We start from the raw sequence: 17,096 nt of genomic DNA, 5'->3' as shown, positions 1-17,096 counted from the left end.
ATGCAGGATGGTGCACTAGCGCATTTTACATTTTGGCTCGACAGTTTTTAACAGTAGCACACGGAGATCGCTGGATTGATCAAGGTGGACCTGTCATATGGCCTGCTCGATCCCCGGACACCTAAAGTCATTAGTTTATACTAATACTCCAGTAGAAGATTTAAGAAATAGGATAACTGCTGGATGTAATGCAATCAGAAACGATTCTGGTGTTTTCGAAAGGGTTCGGGAATCGATGAAGAGCAGGTTGGATTCTTGCATCTGAGCGGGAGATCATTTTTACCAAAGCGCTGATTCTATTCATTTCATTTTGATGTCGAAATTAAAAAAATTACCCTGCCAGTCGATAATAGTGACATTGCATTAATATTATAATGGCTACACTTTTTCATTTGTGGCGCATATTCGGCATATCTTTAAATGCTATTATCGCATTTTTTGAAAAGTTCATAATTTAGTGTTACAAATTGACGATGTAAGATTTATTCTACTGTATTTCATAGCCGTTAGATTTTTTTTTACTAATATCATGAAAGGCCCAAAGAGGCTATTGAGAACCAATCAAACAATCAATTTTCTTTGTAATCACGATTTAAGCTATAAATATAGACACAGTAATAAGATTTTGTTTATTTTTCTACAGGCAACACTAATGAGAAAAGTTCAGTAGACCAAAAGCTTGTAAAAGATTTTATAACTACAGGTATTTATTCTGTATTAATTATCTGTTTTTTTATTGTAGTTGAGCTAGTGTAAATGTCAACATTATGAACATAATTTTTCATCAAAATTTGAAAATTATATAGGGATAAGTCCGATTATGGGCTCACTGTGTATCACTGTGGATTATTATTTATTTTAGGGCAACTGCCGATTTTATTAAGGAATATGATTAAGTAGTACCTGTGCTTTACACAGATAGTACAACCAAACTAACAATCCTAATCCAAGAAACACCAAGGGTTTTCGTTTACGTGACTTAATTCCGCTTTAGTCTTTCAGTTTAATTTAAATACAATCGGATAAGTTGTTTCACATAAGTAGTTGATTAATGTAAATGTTTTATTTTTTTTTCGAAATTGGAAGTTCTTGAACTGAGCACACATAATTGATTATTTTCTTCTATTATTTAATTCCTTAATAGCTTTTTTTTGGGTTCCTGGTTGCCTTCCGCTAAAAAAGTATCATCGATATTTTAGATTTGACTTCGTCTTTAGAAAGACGTTTAAACTTAAAATAAAATGTATGAACGACACATTTTAATACGAAAATTGTAAATAATAAAAAAGTCAGCTTTATAATAAAACCTTAAACCTTTTTATAAACCCCTTAATAAAATAACCAAAACATTATATCTCCGGGAAATTCCAATACATTTGATAATATTAATCAAGACGGCACTCGCCTTCGGCCACGGATATCTTGAAACGGATCCGTAAAAATGATTTTACGCTTCATTTAGGATTTTCTCCATAAATTCTGTTTTGGGATTTTTTCAAACAACAATTTAAAAAAAAATTGTATAAAAAATAGTGTGGATTAATACGTATACGAGTTAGATTGGCTTGAGGGTGAATACAAAATAACAAAAACGATATAAATAAATGTAAGATCAAAATGCAATGTAAGATTTATTTCAAATTAGATTTCACACCAAACTACTATTGGCATAAAACCCAAAAAAATGGGAGAGTTATCGTTGATTGAAAAGGGATCGCCTCTTCAATCAACGGAGTTATCAAACTTGCAAGCTCGAAACTCGGTACTTAATCTCATATCGAATCTGGTTTGCATTACAAAATATTAAGTAGGTACGATTAATGGGAAAAAAGGTAAGATTTGCCTCACCTTGGAGAAGAAAATAAACAATATTATTAAAATAATATTATATAAATGTATTTTTATATTTATTAACCTTTTCTAATAAAATACTATTCTTTAATTAATTAGTAATTTTATTTAGAAATGTTTTCAAGCCCACCCTGTTCTCTTTATCACTTCTTAAAAACGTTGGGCCTTACCTTTGGACAACGGGGCTTAATGGTCTAATTAATTTATCATAGTAGGCGTCAACGGTATATCTTTGAGTGTACTACAACCTTTAGTTAAATATAGGTCTTATAAGGAAAATCTGTATTGTTGTGACGAATTCATAATGAGTTACTTATTATATTTGGTATTACGTCACTTATAGCAAAAATCAATTTAGAAATTTTTATCTCACACGCTCAACAATTGAAAAGAAGAAGAAAATAGACTTATTCACGTATTTAAAAGAAATATGAACTTAAATCTGTAACGATACCGTTCGATATACTTAATTTCATTTAAGTTCAATATAAGTTTTAAATACGATAATTTACTTGAGGTATAATAGATTTTTTATATACCTAGGAGCTGAGGTTCAATCTATTAATCTCTGAGCTCGTTTCTTCTTTTCAATATCCTACAATAATAACAAAGTTAGGTAGGTTAGGTTAGGTTTTTGCTATAAGTGACGTAATACCCAATATAATAAGTAACTCATAGGTCTTATATATATATATAGATCAGAAGACCTAGGTCACTGATTAACATTAATAATTTTGGTTTTTCTCAAACAAATGTGATAAACTTGTATGTTATCGCTGTGTGTAGTTTTCTACGTAATATTGATTTCATCGGTCCTTGCTAGATATCAATATTTAAAAAAAATGTTTTTCAGTTTTTCTATAGAAAATGAAACAATATCATTTTTATAAAATAATCAAAAAATAACATGAAAGTGCAATAAAAAATGTAGAAAATTCAATTCAATATATCTATCAGTTTTAGGGTAAAAGCGGAAATAATGAGTATGGAATCCAGAACTCGTTTAATTAGTTTGCGTTGAAGGAACCTTTGAAAATTAGAAAACATGTTTATACTTTTCATAAGCAGTCAGGGCCGTTCCGACCCGGGGGTGCAGGGGGTGCGGGGCACCCGGGCGGCAGTTCAGAGAACTAAATAAATATTTTTTTAATAAATATTTTTAAAATTTAATAATTTGTTTCAAAAACTATTATACACATATTATTTTAACATATTAAACATATGTAAATATTATTAATTATTAATTAATGTATTAAAGTTACTTTATAACATTCTAAATATTATTAGTTATATTTCCGATTCAAATTTAATAGGTATACCTAGATATACGCTTCAGTCCGCAGTCCGCTTCAGGTCGCAACGAGTTGGAAAAAATATGTCGCGACGAAGATTTTTCAGGAAAATACTTGTCTCTGGTCAAGGCATATAAATGCGTGCAGTGCGTGCACTTGTTTCATTTTAAGCGTGTACCCTGTAGTCGTGTCAATCGCAACGTTATTAAAAGCTTTTTGTTTAATATTGTGGTAAAACAGACAGTAAAAATTAAAAAGGTAAGTAACTCTACACATACGTTAATTTGATTAAATTTTTTTTGAGCTGTCATATAAAATTTAAATATCGTTTTTATATTTTTGAAATATATAGGATGTTTGGAAAATGGGTAGCCAAACGGAAATGGTGGATGATTAAACCTACTGCCTATTTATAATGCATAATATTTTTTTATTTTTCCTGAAATTTAAGGAGTTTTTTTCCTTTTTTTAGATACCTATTACTCCTATTAGAAATCTCCCAATTTTTTTACTCTTGAGATTTTTAAAATGTTTGTTAGCACAATTAATTTTATTTTAAAAAGTAATGTTGACTTATTTAGAGTCAAATAATATAACAACTAAAAAAAAAATAATTAATTGTGAACTTGAGGAAAAAATTAAAAAATTATATGCGTTATGAATAGCTAGTAGTCGCACTCATCCACTAATTCCGTTGGGCTACTCACCTTTCAAATATTAGTTATTTGCTTAATAAAAAAGTAGCATTTAATCTTAATATTTATTTTTTTTTTAATTTGAAACGTTAAAAATATATCTCTTTATTCATTCAGGCAAAATATAGGATAACTTGGATTTATTTTAATTTTGGATTTGTTTTATTATAGATGTCTGATAATCGAAAAAAACTTTCTGGAGCACAGTACAGAAAACGAAAGCGTGAAAAAGAAGAATTAACTAAAAAGGCTTGCAGTTCACTCCAAGCGTTTTTAATCCCAACAAGATCACATGACAAACCATCAAGTTCCCAAGCCCGAGATGAAAATGTGACGGAGACTATATGTATAATGGTCAATAGCGGAGAAGAGAAGGAGAACTCATCGAATACCAAAACTATAGTGGAAGGTGATGTTTTATTAGCAGAACAAGGATCTGAAGTAAGCTTTGGAAATATTCATGTCTATAAGGATCCTGGCTATTGGCCAAATGTTTTATTGGATAAAATTAAATTAACTTTAATAGAGTTAGGGCCTACGCAACTAACGGAGGCTGATATGACGTTTCCTTTAAATAAAGACAAGAGGATTCTCATCTATTTATTATAAAAAAATGTGTAATGGAGAAATAATTCCGAGGGTTTGGCTAGTATATTCTAAATCAAAAGATTGTGTATATTATTTTCCTTGCAAAATATTTAAAACTTTTTCTAGTGGTAGTGGTTTGGTTGAGGGTTATAACGATTGGAGACATTTAAGTCAACTTATAGAAAGACATGAAAATTCAAAGGGGCATATTTGTAATACAAAATCTTGGCTTGATTTAAAACAATCAATTTCTTCTAAAACGACAACTGCTTCACTAAACGGGAAATTAATAAACATGGAAAAAGATAGATGGGTTTCTGTTTTGAAAATTATAATTTATGTTGTCAAGTTTTTAGCCGGTCAAAATTTGAGTTTTAGAGGTGAAAATAACAAGATATACGGGTAACAAAACGGAAACTTTTTAAAATTAATCGAAACAATTGCCAATTTTAATGAAACAATATGCGATCACATTAACAGGATTAAAAGAACTCCATCAAATATGCCTCATTATTTAGGTGTTCATATTCAAAATGAATTAATTTTCCTTCTGGGAGAGCAAATAAGACATGACATTATATCTATGTTAAATGCTAGTAAATATTTTTCAATTATTTTAGATACGACTCCTGACGTGAGTCATCAAGACCAACTAACTATTGTAATAAGGTTTGTTTTATTAAATAATACATCAAAGCAAATCGAAATTAGAGAGCATTTTTTGGGATTCATTTCAATATCAGATTCGACAGGACAAGGCTTAACTAATGTTTTATTGGATTTTTTGGAAAGTCACAACATTTGTTTAGGCGCTTTAAGGGGTCACGGATAAGATAATGGAGCGAATATGAAGGGTCGCAATAATGGTTTACAAAAAAAAATTATTGAATTGAACCCTAGAGCTTTTTACGTGCCTTGTGCAGCCCATAGCTTAAATTTAGTTGTTAATGACGCTATTGTACAGGAATACGTTTCTGTACGTTTTTTTCTCTGCATCAACTAAACGTTGGCAAGTTTTAAAAGATGAAATCCCAACGTTAACACTAAAACCTCTTTCTAGTACTAGATGGGAAAGCAGAATAGATGCTCTGAAAGTTCTTAGACATAATTTAGGAAAAATATATGACGCTTTATTTGCACTTTACTCTGATAATAACAGGGACTCGGATACCAAAACTATGGCTAATTCATTACTCTTAAAAAAAATTAAGTCGTTTAAATTTATTTGTTCCATTATTATATGTTATAATGTGTTAACAAAAATTAATATTGCAAGTAAAGTGATGTAGGAATCCGATGTTGCCCTACCTAATATTATTTTAATCTTAAAACAGATTAAAACATATATATCTAGTATTAGATGAAGGTTTAACTGATATTTTAGAGGAGGCCAAAAAAGTTGCCGAAGATATTGATTGCGACCCTTCATTTCCTCCGATTAATATTGTTAGACCCCGAACAAAAAAGCGTTTATTTGACTATGAGTGTGTAGACGAGGCCCCTAAAAATCCAGTTGATCAGGTAAAATTAATTTTTATTTTGTTATATTAGATACTACATTATTAAAATTGGAAGAAAGATTCGAGCAAATTAAGCAACATGATACGTTGTTTAATTTTCTTAACAACCTACATAGCTTTCTCCAAACAGAAAAATCAATTAGGTTTGAAAAATGTGAAGCTCTTGAGAAAATTTTATATCATCCATCAAAAAATTAAAAAAATATTTTAGCTCAAGATTTATCTGATGAAATTGATAATGTTGCACCCTATATTTCCCCTGAAATGAATGCCTTAAATGTTCTTACCTACCTATTTGTAAATAACCTCATCTATGTTTTTCCCAATTTAGTAATTTCCATTAGAATTTTCTTAACATTACCTGTCACAGTAACTAGTGGAGAAAGAAGCTTTTCTAAACTCAAAATAATAAAAAATTATTTACGATCCACGATGGGTCATGAGAGGCTTTCTGACTTATCAATAATTAGAAATTGCAGAAAATATAGATGTGTCTAACATTCTTAAAACATTTGCATTAAAAAAAGCGAGAAAAGCAAACTTTGTATAATCATTGGATATGTTAGCTACCTGTCCCTTTATGTATACATATACATATTATAAAGTGCATGTTGCGTATGTTAATAATATGTATGTATGTATTTAATTACAACTTATTTGTAAATACATAACATTACAAATAAATTGTAAATAAAGTTATGATTTATTATAAAATTAAGTGTTTATGTTTCTAAAATGTTGTTTTTTTTAACGTAAATTATTTCAAGTTATTTATTTACAAATGTTTATCAAAGGCCGGATTCGGTGGGATAAAGGAGGGGCGGCAAAATTTTTTTCGCACCCGGGCCGCAGATACCCTAGAAACGGCCCTGTAAGCAGTTACGTGGTTCTTTACTTTACTTTATATTGTTTATCATTTACTTATAAATTGTATTTAGGATTCTGATTAATTAGTCATGGAAACATATTACTATTTTCATTTAAATTATCCCATAAAATAAAGTTTTATGAACTTTGTAATAATGTAGAAAGCTCTGTCAATAAATTAATATTATTATTGAATATAAAAAATATATATACAAAAAGGTGAAATATATAAAAAGAATGCATGATATATAACTCTTACTAATATAAATTTTAAATAATAAATATAAAGAATTATTTCGGTGTAAACTTTCAAATCATACTGTTGAACGGCTCGTTTAAGTTTCGTGTGTGCAAAATAGATGCAAAGGAACATTATTACGAGACCATTATTACCCGTACATTTGCATTGTCACGATTTTGCAATAATGTGTTTCTTTTGCATATGCTTTCATAAGAAATATTGATGAAGTAAATATATCAAAAAACCCGTTCACATAAAAAAATTAAAAGAATAAAATCTGTCAACATATCTTCGCTAGCCGCAAAAATTATGGTCAAGATATATCCTTCAAATCAAATCGAGTTCTGCTGATGTGGAGTAAATGAATAAGAAAGATACTTTCTCAAAAGAAAGTATTTTCTCCGTAAAATATAAATCCAAACTTGTTTCAAAAGTCGTGCATTATGATGAGATAACTCATCATCCATGTTTGATTGTTTATAATCAGCAAAAGTAAGTGTTGATTCCGATGATGATGAGTCACCTCATCGAAATGCATCATTCTTGAAACAAGATTGTTATTTTATTTTGTGGAGAAAAGACTCCTTTTAAGAAAATCTTCCTTATTAAAAATCTTTTACATCCAATTCACGTTTTTTATACTACATTCAAAATTTACCATTTACATCATATTGTCTTAAAAATGCTTTATATATAGTTGGAAAATAACCATAATAATACAACAAAAATAATTTATAAATTAACAAAATAACATAAAGATAGGTTAAGGACCTACTTTGAGAAAAAAAATCACACACAATATTAGTGATTTATGTTTGGGTCCAAATATATCATTTAAGGTATTGGAGCATTAGGATAAGGATTTCTGGTCCTCTCAGAGAGACACAGTGAAAAGCATGTATTGACAATTTACAATTAAAACAGAAGCAAGACACGTAAACCTAATATTACATGGTTTAATAAATAACAGAAATATGTGCATCCTTCAAAAGCATTAAAGTAAACTAATAAGCTCGTTACTATAATAAGACAAACAAAACACAAAATAATTCTTTTCGAAACATTTCACCTACACAATTAAAGATTTTAATAGTCTATCTATAGAATCTTGGCGGCCAGTAGCTTCAGAATACATTTAATTACTTTTTATGTTTTCTAAACGAAATATTTCTATTCCAACTTATTAGATCTATGTGTGCTAAACTATGGATCTGGAACTTTGCATTTTTTATTTTCATTTTAACCGGCAAAATCATGGAGTATTATTGATTGAATGAAAATCGCAAACAAAACCACATAACTGTCTGACGGTTTATATTTTGCAGTTACTAAGGACGTTTGCATTCTATAGAACCACTATTGATTTTTTAATAAAATAAAGCATGCTTTAATTGGGAAATATTAAGCGATTTCTTATGGATTTTATAAGATTATTTTCAAGGCTCAAATTTTATCATAGCATTTAGCAAATGTTAATTTTTTTTTATTTGCTTTGTACGTTAACTTCATATTACAAAACAAATGCCTATGTATGTACCTATTACACGTAGATACACACACAGTCGACCTTCTAACAGACAAATACTTATGACGCACAATTTTTTTATGCCATCATAAAAACGATTTCACTAAAATGTTTTCTAGATTAAAAAAAGTTAGTTACTAACCAAATAACTGCCTATATCACAACCTAATTCAAACCAAGCACTGTTTAACACCGTCTAACTAGCACCCACTGTGTGTTTCATTCCCGTGTTATTCGAGATCCAATTTCTTATCTTTAGTGACAACGTAGAACTGATAAAATCGTATAGCTGAAAATATTTACCTGTTATGATTTTTTTGCTTGCATTGTTATACCGAGTATTGATAAAATATCGATAATGCCATACATGCGATATTTTATTGTTGACTGAGGGCATTTGAGTGCTTTATCGGTGCTAAACAATAAATAATTCTTTAAATATGGAACCATAGTCGGTTTGAATAAGGGTATAAATAAGTCTTACAAAATCAACTATACTTGTGTTGAAAATTGTGTCTTTTGACCATCATTTCCCAGCTTTAACTAAAAGAGTCCTGTAAAAGAAAATTATACCGTTTGGCAAGTGATCTAAACTAGATTTCAAAATGATAAGATACTTGCTAGATTATCATTGGTTCAATAGGAGTGTTTTTTTTCGTACATTGTCAAAGTACATAGGGGCTACTCTAAGCTAAGTTAATAATTGTACAGTCAAAATAAATGAAATAAAACTTTATTTAAATCAATTCTGATACGACATTTTGAACTGGATTAGTGTCTACTTTTTCTTAATTTTAATTTCTCACTTTTTATTAATTATTATTTCCCGTAAAGTAGATAAATTTAAATAATTTATTTAAATTGGGTGAAGGCGCCAAGCTCTATCTACCTGTACGAGTATCCCTGTTCAGAAATACCCCTACAGGCTGAGTAAGACAGGTAGTGACGCAACTTAGGTCATTAATTAAGACCTTTGCTACTTAGTATACTACGGAAAGGTACTACTACAGTACCTTTCCGTATTCATGTTGATATCGTGTTTTATTTATTTTTTACTTTTTTGGATTTTATCGTTAATTTGACTTGATTTCTGGCTTGACTTGGATTTTGGCTCTTTTCTAGACTACCGATAACTGTGTGATTGTTTAGTTAGTAAACGAAGCTATGCCAGATCATTATGCTGTGCGGAAATATTTTAACATGCATCTCATTGATGGAGAATGTCAATGCAATACTAATGTTGCCAAATGCAGAGCCCATGCCAAATGATGATGCCAAATGAAGAGCGTTATCCAGATTACAGAGTATTTCTAAATGTGCATATAGATTACTTCTAGAGGGCCGATTCCCAAATCAAATGAGTGGTGCAGACAGACCGCGCTTACCCTACGGGGCCGAAGTCTTACAAGAAGTTGCACAAGATGCGAGTACCTCAGTACGTGGAATAGAAACAAAAACAGATATGTCTAAAAGTTCGGCACATCGAATATTGAAAAAAAAACTAATTATATCCGTACCACGTACAACGAGTATAAAGTTTATTACCTCGAGACTACCCGGCAAGACTTGAATTTTGTCAAACAATGTTGCAAAGAGAAGAGATAGAGGCATTGAGAAGATCCGCGATTCTTGGAAAGAATTCTATAGTTCGATAAATCGACTTTTAAGATCCACAACATACATGAGTGGCATGTGGAAAATCCCCATTTACACCGAGAGGACCGGTCACAATTGCAGTTTAAAGTAAACGTGGACAGGAATGGGAGGAAAATTTGAACGCAGAAGTTTACACCTAGATTTCTTGAAAAATCATTTACTAGACTTACTAGAAGATGTGAAATAAAAGATAAAGTCTTCAACAACCCAGGCAGCCGCTGAAGAGATCAACAGTGAAAGATTCGCCCGATTAATAACACGATCTTTTCTAAAAAGATGTAGAATGTGTATTAGAAATGAGGGCCGACAATTTGAGCGTTTGTTGTGGATCTAATAAAGTTTTATTTCATTCACTTTGATTTTTTTTTCATTTATTTATTTTGACTGTACAATTATTATCTTAGCAATAATCAACAGAGTATCTTACTTTTAAAATCTAGATTAGATACGCCAACTTTTGAAATCACTTGCCAAACAGTGAAGTAATTTTCTTTTTTAGGACAGTCAGTTAGTTAAAGTTTTAAAATGATTGTTTAAAATGATGTAAACAGTTGTGTTTGAATTTAGTTTTGTAATTTATCGAAGGGATTACATTAAAAAAAATATTAAGAAATTCAAAAATTTGTAATCACAGTACTAAAAAGATGAACACGGGTTGTCAATATCTTTGGTTTTCTATGAATGCCTATAATTTTAAAACTACTCAAGATATATTTTTTCTTTTAAATCCCTGAGCACCTGATCTATTGCACGTTTTCGGCTTATCGTTGATTTTTGACCCTGTATATTTCAGCCTTTAGGCAATAATGGGAGAAATATTGAACGGATATTTTGAAAACCGAACTTATTCCTTAAGTTTGAATTAAAACTGATATTAAACTTGGTGTAGTAAAGAAATTTTAAATGTCTTTTACCTGCAAATTTAAGTATTAACATTCAGTTTTAGCAGAAAAGGCGTTTTAATTTTAAATATGAAATGTCCCATTACTAAAACCACGCTAAGTAACGCAACGTTTTTCGGAATGAGACAAGTGGCACACTACACGACGTCTCAAAGGTTCCAAAATTATGCTCTATGCTCTGCGAAATTATTAAATATACATTCGCTAATCTTCGGGAATTATGATCAGCCGAGTATATAAGGAGCCGCGTCACCACTGGGAATCAGTTGTCATTTCAGCGCGCTGAAGTTCGGAATATTGGCGCAAGATTGAATGTCCCATAGAAAACTTGCTTCTTTGTTTGCTAGCAAGATTTTATTGTATAAATAGCATCAAAAGAACTTTTTATAGGATTTGGATCACGACAAAATAGAAATAGCTTGAAGCTTTAAAATTGATGATAAAGCATTAAGTTGACTTAGTAAAATTAAAACTTCTGTCAGAAAAAAAGAGAAAAGGTATTTTATCTCCGGTAAATTTTAAATCTTAAAAAATCTTAAGTAATATGAAGTGAAGTATGTGAACTCAGACAGTCATTTAACTAATAACATTTCCTGGAAGCAAGAGCACTTCCAATTAGTATATACTTGTTAAAATTATAACAATTAATATTGAAGGTGCGTTTGAATGCTGGAGTTAACTGGTTTACGTAGTGTGCCGATCTTAACAGCCGCGAATATACGAGCTGTTCTCCGGGATTCAGAATCGTCCTGCTGCGCTTGCGGCTAAGAGACCAGTTCAAGTCTGAATATTGGTGCGACTTTTGAATCGAAATAAAAAGTACGAAATAAATATTATTACTAGTCTTAAGTTGTCGTGTTTAGTGTGCACGTATGCAAAAAATCAGTCATCATGATCAATCAGCTAGCATATCCATATAACAGAGAATGATCATGTTACGTTTGGAACTTCAAGCATTTCCGGATGAACTCCGCGATGGTAAAATGTAGCAAACCTTACTACTAGTACATTCATGTAAAAATATATGCTATATATGCTAGTTGATGTACTGAACCCGGGTCCCTGAATTCGAAGCTGCCAAAACCATGAACAAAGGCCAGGGTCGTATCCAGCAACAGATACCAGCGAGGGCGACTTTGAAGAATCGGTAAAGCGGATCATTAGGAAGGTTTTGAAGAATGTAGCCGCTAGGACCGGAAGCTGGAATGCTGGAAATGTGGCAAAGCAAGTCACATGAGAAGACACTCTTCAGAAGGCGTTAATAATTGCACTCTCGACAATAAAGAAAAACTAAAAAAGGTCGATGCAAAGGGGCAATCATCGACCAGTATTCAGTAAATACCGCCCAGGTGCCGCTGCAAATTCGTACAAAGGACTGCAAGCATTGTCAGCTGCAGCGGGCAATTGACTGCAGCGGGCAGAGGAGAAAGATGTTTATTTGTTAAAACCGCCATCGTCAGCAAGACGGGAATATTATAAAAAATTAAGAGAAGGATAAAAGTCTATAATCCGTCTTAAACTGGGTAAAGGAAGACGAATAATAACAAGAAGCCAGCTTAGGAAGAAGTGGCCAAATACTCGCCCAACGTCAAGTTATATTGGCACAGTGAGACTCTCTGATTTTGGAAAATGGACTCGCAGCGGAAAAAAAAATGTTGAACGAATTTCCATGCCGCTGTATTAGGAGGACATATTTAAATAACAAAGACCTTGGAAAAAGTAATACGCGAATAGTGATGAGAAAAGAACCCTGTCTCCCAAGTGATCTGAAGTTTGGTTGCCCTTTAAAAACTGATGTTGCCGGAGAAGGCGACGTCAGTGAGCTATGTAAAAAAATGGAAGTCATTAATTGCATTTACATTTAAGATGCATATGATGACAATGTCAAAGAGCAGAGGAACAACAAGGATGATACGGTTTAGTTCTATGACTCTAAGAGACTAAAGGGTCTGTCACTGAAACTTCAGGCTTTCTGGAATGGGCTATACAAAGTTCTGAAAATCATCAATGATATACTTTATAGGATAGAAAAGATACATCACGGGGTAAAGCTTGAGTCATTCAGTAGCCGAGGTTTTCCGCAGAATGTTCGGAAGAGACGCGTCAGTCTAACCGCGGAGTCAGAGAAGCGGTCAAGATAACTGATAAAGAGACTACTGAACAGATTTTCTACCTGGTTATCAAAGAGGAATCATTTCAGAAGCCAACCAGGCGTTAAAGTTTTTAAGGGCTTTTATACTCCTTAACGTAGTTCTCTGGAGAAAAGCGTGGATCAAGTGTGGAGAAAATTGTATTTTTTTGAAAATCTTAAATACTAAAGTTAATTTAAACGAATTTCTTTATCATGTGAAATATCTCAAAATACTGTTTTTAAAAATATACTTTAGAAAGAGAAACGATGTTCAATTGCCTACCCATGTACTTATAAATTAAGTAATGTTAAACCTTAATGCCTTTTCATGTATCACAAACTTGCCAAAAATTGAAACTCAGCATGTTGTTAGTTGTCGCCCATTTTCTTTCCCAACAAAAAAATTAAATAAGAGTTATTATTTATCTGCAATAACATTTCCAAATTCTTTCTACTCTACAATAAATTCTTTTTGAAACGTCAAGCTTTATCAGTTTTAGAATATCACAAAACATTTAAAAAGATGGAAAATACAAATACCTGTATTTTACAAAGTTATTATATTTTTGAATGAATGAATAATTTAAGTTAATGAGTATCATTAGTATTTAAATTTGTTTCAAGTTATTATCAGATAAGTTATACATAATTCGGTGAAGTCAGTAATTCTAATATCTTAAAAGTTTTTGTCATTTATTCTCTCATTATCAGCCCTAACAAGAATTCTCCTTAAAAAAAAACTGCGCTTTAACATCTTTTCTAAGGAAGCGATCCTTCTCACAAATTGATCAAATTTAAATTTATCTATTAGGTATCACTCAATTTTAAAATAATCTTCTAATATTCATAATATTAACTTAAAATAAGTTAAATATGAAATATATTTTAATTGAGATACTGTTGTAAGCAGGATAAGTATTTTGTAAGATATTATCTTATAATGTTTTGTTTCAACTATGGAATATGTACAGCATGTGTCAAAAGGTGAATTTCAAAAAAAGTTAATTTTTTTAATGGTACAATATTTTTTTACTAAAAAATAAATGCTTCATGTTAGTATTGTATCAGAAATTCACTTTGTAGCAGCCTAGTGGCACCATGTATTTTTTAGGAAGATTATTGGATGGGTGACGACGTGTAAACGACACTGTTGTTTTATTTCCTTATTCCCCTCGACAGTGAGTTTTTCACAGATTTGTGCCAAATTTCTTCATAATAAAACATCAGGTTATAGGCCCAGGTCGTTTTGGCATAGAGAATCTGTTTATTGTAGTGTTCAGTAAGTCGGGTTTGATAAAACAACAGTTTGTGTCATCGTAGAACGTGTACATGCATCTTATCGTAATCGAAAATGGCCGTGAACTATCTAAACAGTGTACTAAAACTTGTTAGACGGGAAAATTTCGATGAATGGTCGTTTGCAGTCGAGACACATTCTTGGCTTGAAGGATTGTTCTTGAAGGATTTACGAAATACATCGACAGTAGCGAAGAGGATATCACATTGATTGCAAAAGCAAAAGCCAAAGTAGTCCTAACAGTTGATCCAGCTCTTTATACTCATTCAAAGAACACGAAAACGTCCCAAGTGTGGACAAGCTTAAAAAACATATGTACAGATCGTGTTTTCGTTCGTTACTTATAGGAAACCGCATAGAGGCGAAATTTTGCAACGTCGCGCGTGTACGAGTTTCTGCGACAGAGCACCGCCCCGGCCGGTCCGAGGACTGGATTACATAGAGTAATTAAAAGTATTTAATATTCATTTCTCTATGCTGGATTAGTAAACATCTGACTTTCATAGGAGCTGCGTCGTTTGGCTACAAAATGTCCCAAAATATTACGCGAAAATCGAGGCATTTTTAAAATATTTATTCTAATGCGGGTTTTACAGATATGACAATGTGTAAAACCCGCATAGAATTGTAATCTTAAAATGTTTAATATGCTGTGTTTTGCATAATGAAAATTAAAGCGTTATTCTAAAAAAAATAAAATATCAACTCTGATAAAAATATAATAAAAAATCAGAAATAAAACTCTAATAAACAAACTTAACAACATATCATTTTTTAAATAAAAGACTCAAATAGACCGCCTCCTTTCGCTAAACAAAAACTTAACCTATCTTAAAAGCTAATTGGCACCTTCGACAATTTTATTTCGCAACTCCTCTTAATTTGTTGGCCTACTAAATTCCTGCTTGGAAATGGTCTGCTTAAGGTAACCCCACAGATAAAAGTCATTTGGAGACAAATTTGGAGGTCTAGGAGGCCATTTAATATCGCCAGTCCCACTAATAAGGCGGTTAGGATAAGTATTTGTTAAAAATTCTTTTACCGTAGCCGCGTTATGAGCAGGACAGCCATCTTGCTGAAAATAAACCGATCCCAGGTCTACATCAGGTAGGATTTGAATGGCAGGAAGAACTTGGTTTTACAGTAACACAAGGTACTTTTCGGCGTTTAAAGTGCCATCAATAAAAAATGGCCCTATAACATTGTCGCCCAAAATACCTGCCCAAACATTCAATTTCTGAGGATACTGGGTACGAAACTGAAAACTTCTTTGCTCGTTTTCCTGAGACCAATAACGAACAATGGAAGGATTGTGTTTCCATGTACCTAATGGAAAAGAAGATTCATCAGAAAGCAAAATATTTTTTAAAAAATATTCGTTTTCATTTGCCTTTTCCATCATGGTTTCACAAAATTCCATTCTTCGTCACTGGTCTTCAGGAAATAGGTTTTTGAATACTTGAAACATTTGTACCCATTTTTTTTCCCCATACGAGCAAGAGTTTTATTGCTCATTCCCTGTTCCTCTCCAACACTTCTAGTGGACCGTGTCGAATCAAGTTCTAGGGTACTGCAAACCATTTCTTCTCGCCGTTTTATATCCTGGACCACTTCAACAGGTGGTTCTTGACGTTTTGTGTGGCATTTTTTACCATCTTGAAGACAAGAAGATGTCTCAAAATTTGTAACCACATTTAAAACCGTTTTTGCACAAGGAATCGGTCTATTCTCAAATGTCACTGAAAACAACTCTCTACATTGTACTGCCGAATTGCCTTCATAAAACCATTTAATTAGTTGAACTCTTTAGGAAGGGGTATAAACAGCCATAGTGAGAAAAACACGAAAATAACACTCAAAAATTATTAATGCAACGTGCAGTGACACAGCAAAGTGAGGTCTGCTGACTCCCGGTTCAAAAAATAAAAACGAAAATTTCGCCGCCTGCAAGCCGCAACCAAGCGGTGTTGCCATTATTTTGGGTAATACGTATCTCACGATTACACGATCTGTATATGATGATAATGGATTTATGCAAAAACTGAAAATCGGTCTATTGCGGACGTTAATTTCAGCAAGATTGCAAAATCATGATTCCATGGAGTCCTACATCAATCAGGTAGTTGAGACGTCACAGAAGTTAAGAAGGACAGGTTTCAAGATTAATGAGGAATGGATAGGTTCATTTTTCTTAGCAGGCCTTCCTGAGAAATATGGTGCCATGATTATGGCAGTGGAACATAATCAGGAATAAACATCACCACAAATTACATATAATAACAAAATTGCTAGACATGCAAACAGGTAACTGCAGCCTAAGTGGTGAAGGAGATAGTGGTGCCAGGAAAGGAAACAAGCATAATTACAGGAGGCCAGCAAAAGATGGCGCTAGTATTTCTACTTTCAAAGAAAAGTTGTCAGCTGGAGGTTATCTTATGAGTGGTTCAAGTTCCAATAATAATGTAAACATAAACAAAAATATTTTTAATTCCTGTGGTAATTTAGTGGCAACTGCTACTTTAAGCAATAAC

The 17,096-nt window shown here is 32.0% G+C and overlaps 1 protein-coding gene across 4 annotated transcripts in view; it reads right to left on the bottom strand.

Annotated features, from left to right (window-relative positions):
- The window catches only part of LOC126736589 (moesin/ezrin/radixin homolog 1-like), a 63,372-nt gene that overhangs the window by 29,598 nt on the left and 16,678 nt on the right, over positions 1 to 17,096 (bottom strand). Inside the window, exon 1 of one of the 4 annotated variants that reach the window (XM_050441013.1) lies at positions 8,722 to 8,881. The exons of the other annotated variants lie outside the window; for them this stretch is intronic. The gene's annotated coding sequence lies outside the window, so the exon portion shown is untranslated. Of the gene's footprint in view, positions 1 to 8,721; positions 8,882 to 17,096 lie in introns of those variants that run through there. 4 annotated transcript variants of the gene reach the window in all.

The sequence above is a fragment of the Anthonomus grandis genome, chromosome 5, assembly GCF_022605725.1.
Source record: "Anthonomus grandis grandis chromosome 5, icAntGran1.3, whole genome shotgun sequence".
NCBI classification, from domain to species: domain Eukaryota; kingdom Metazoa; phylum Arthropoda; class Insecta; order Coleoptera; family Curculionidae; genus Anthonomus; species Anthonomus grandis.
This window is presented reverse-complemented; position numbering and strand designations above follow the sequence as displayed.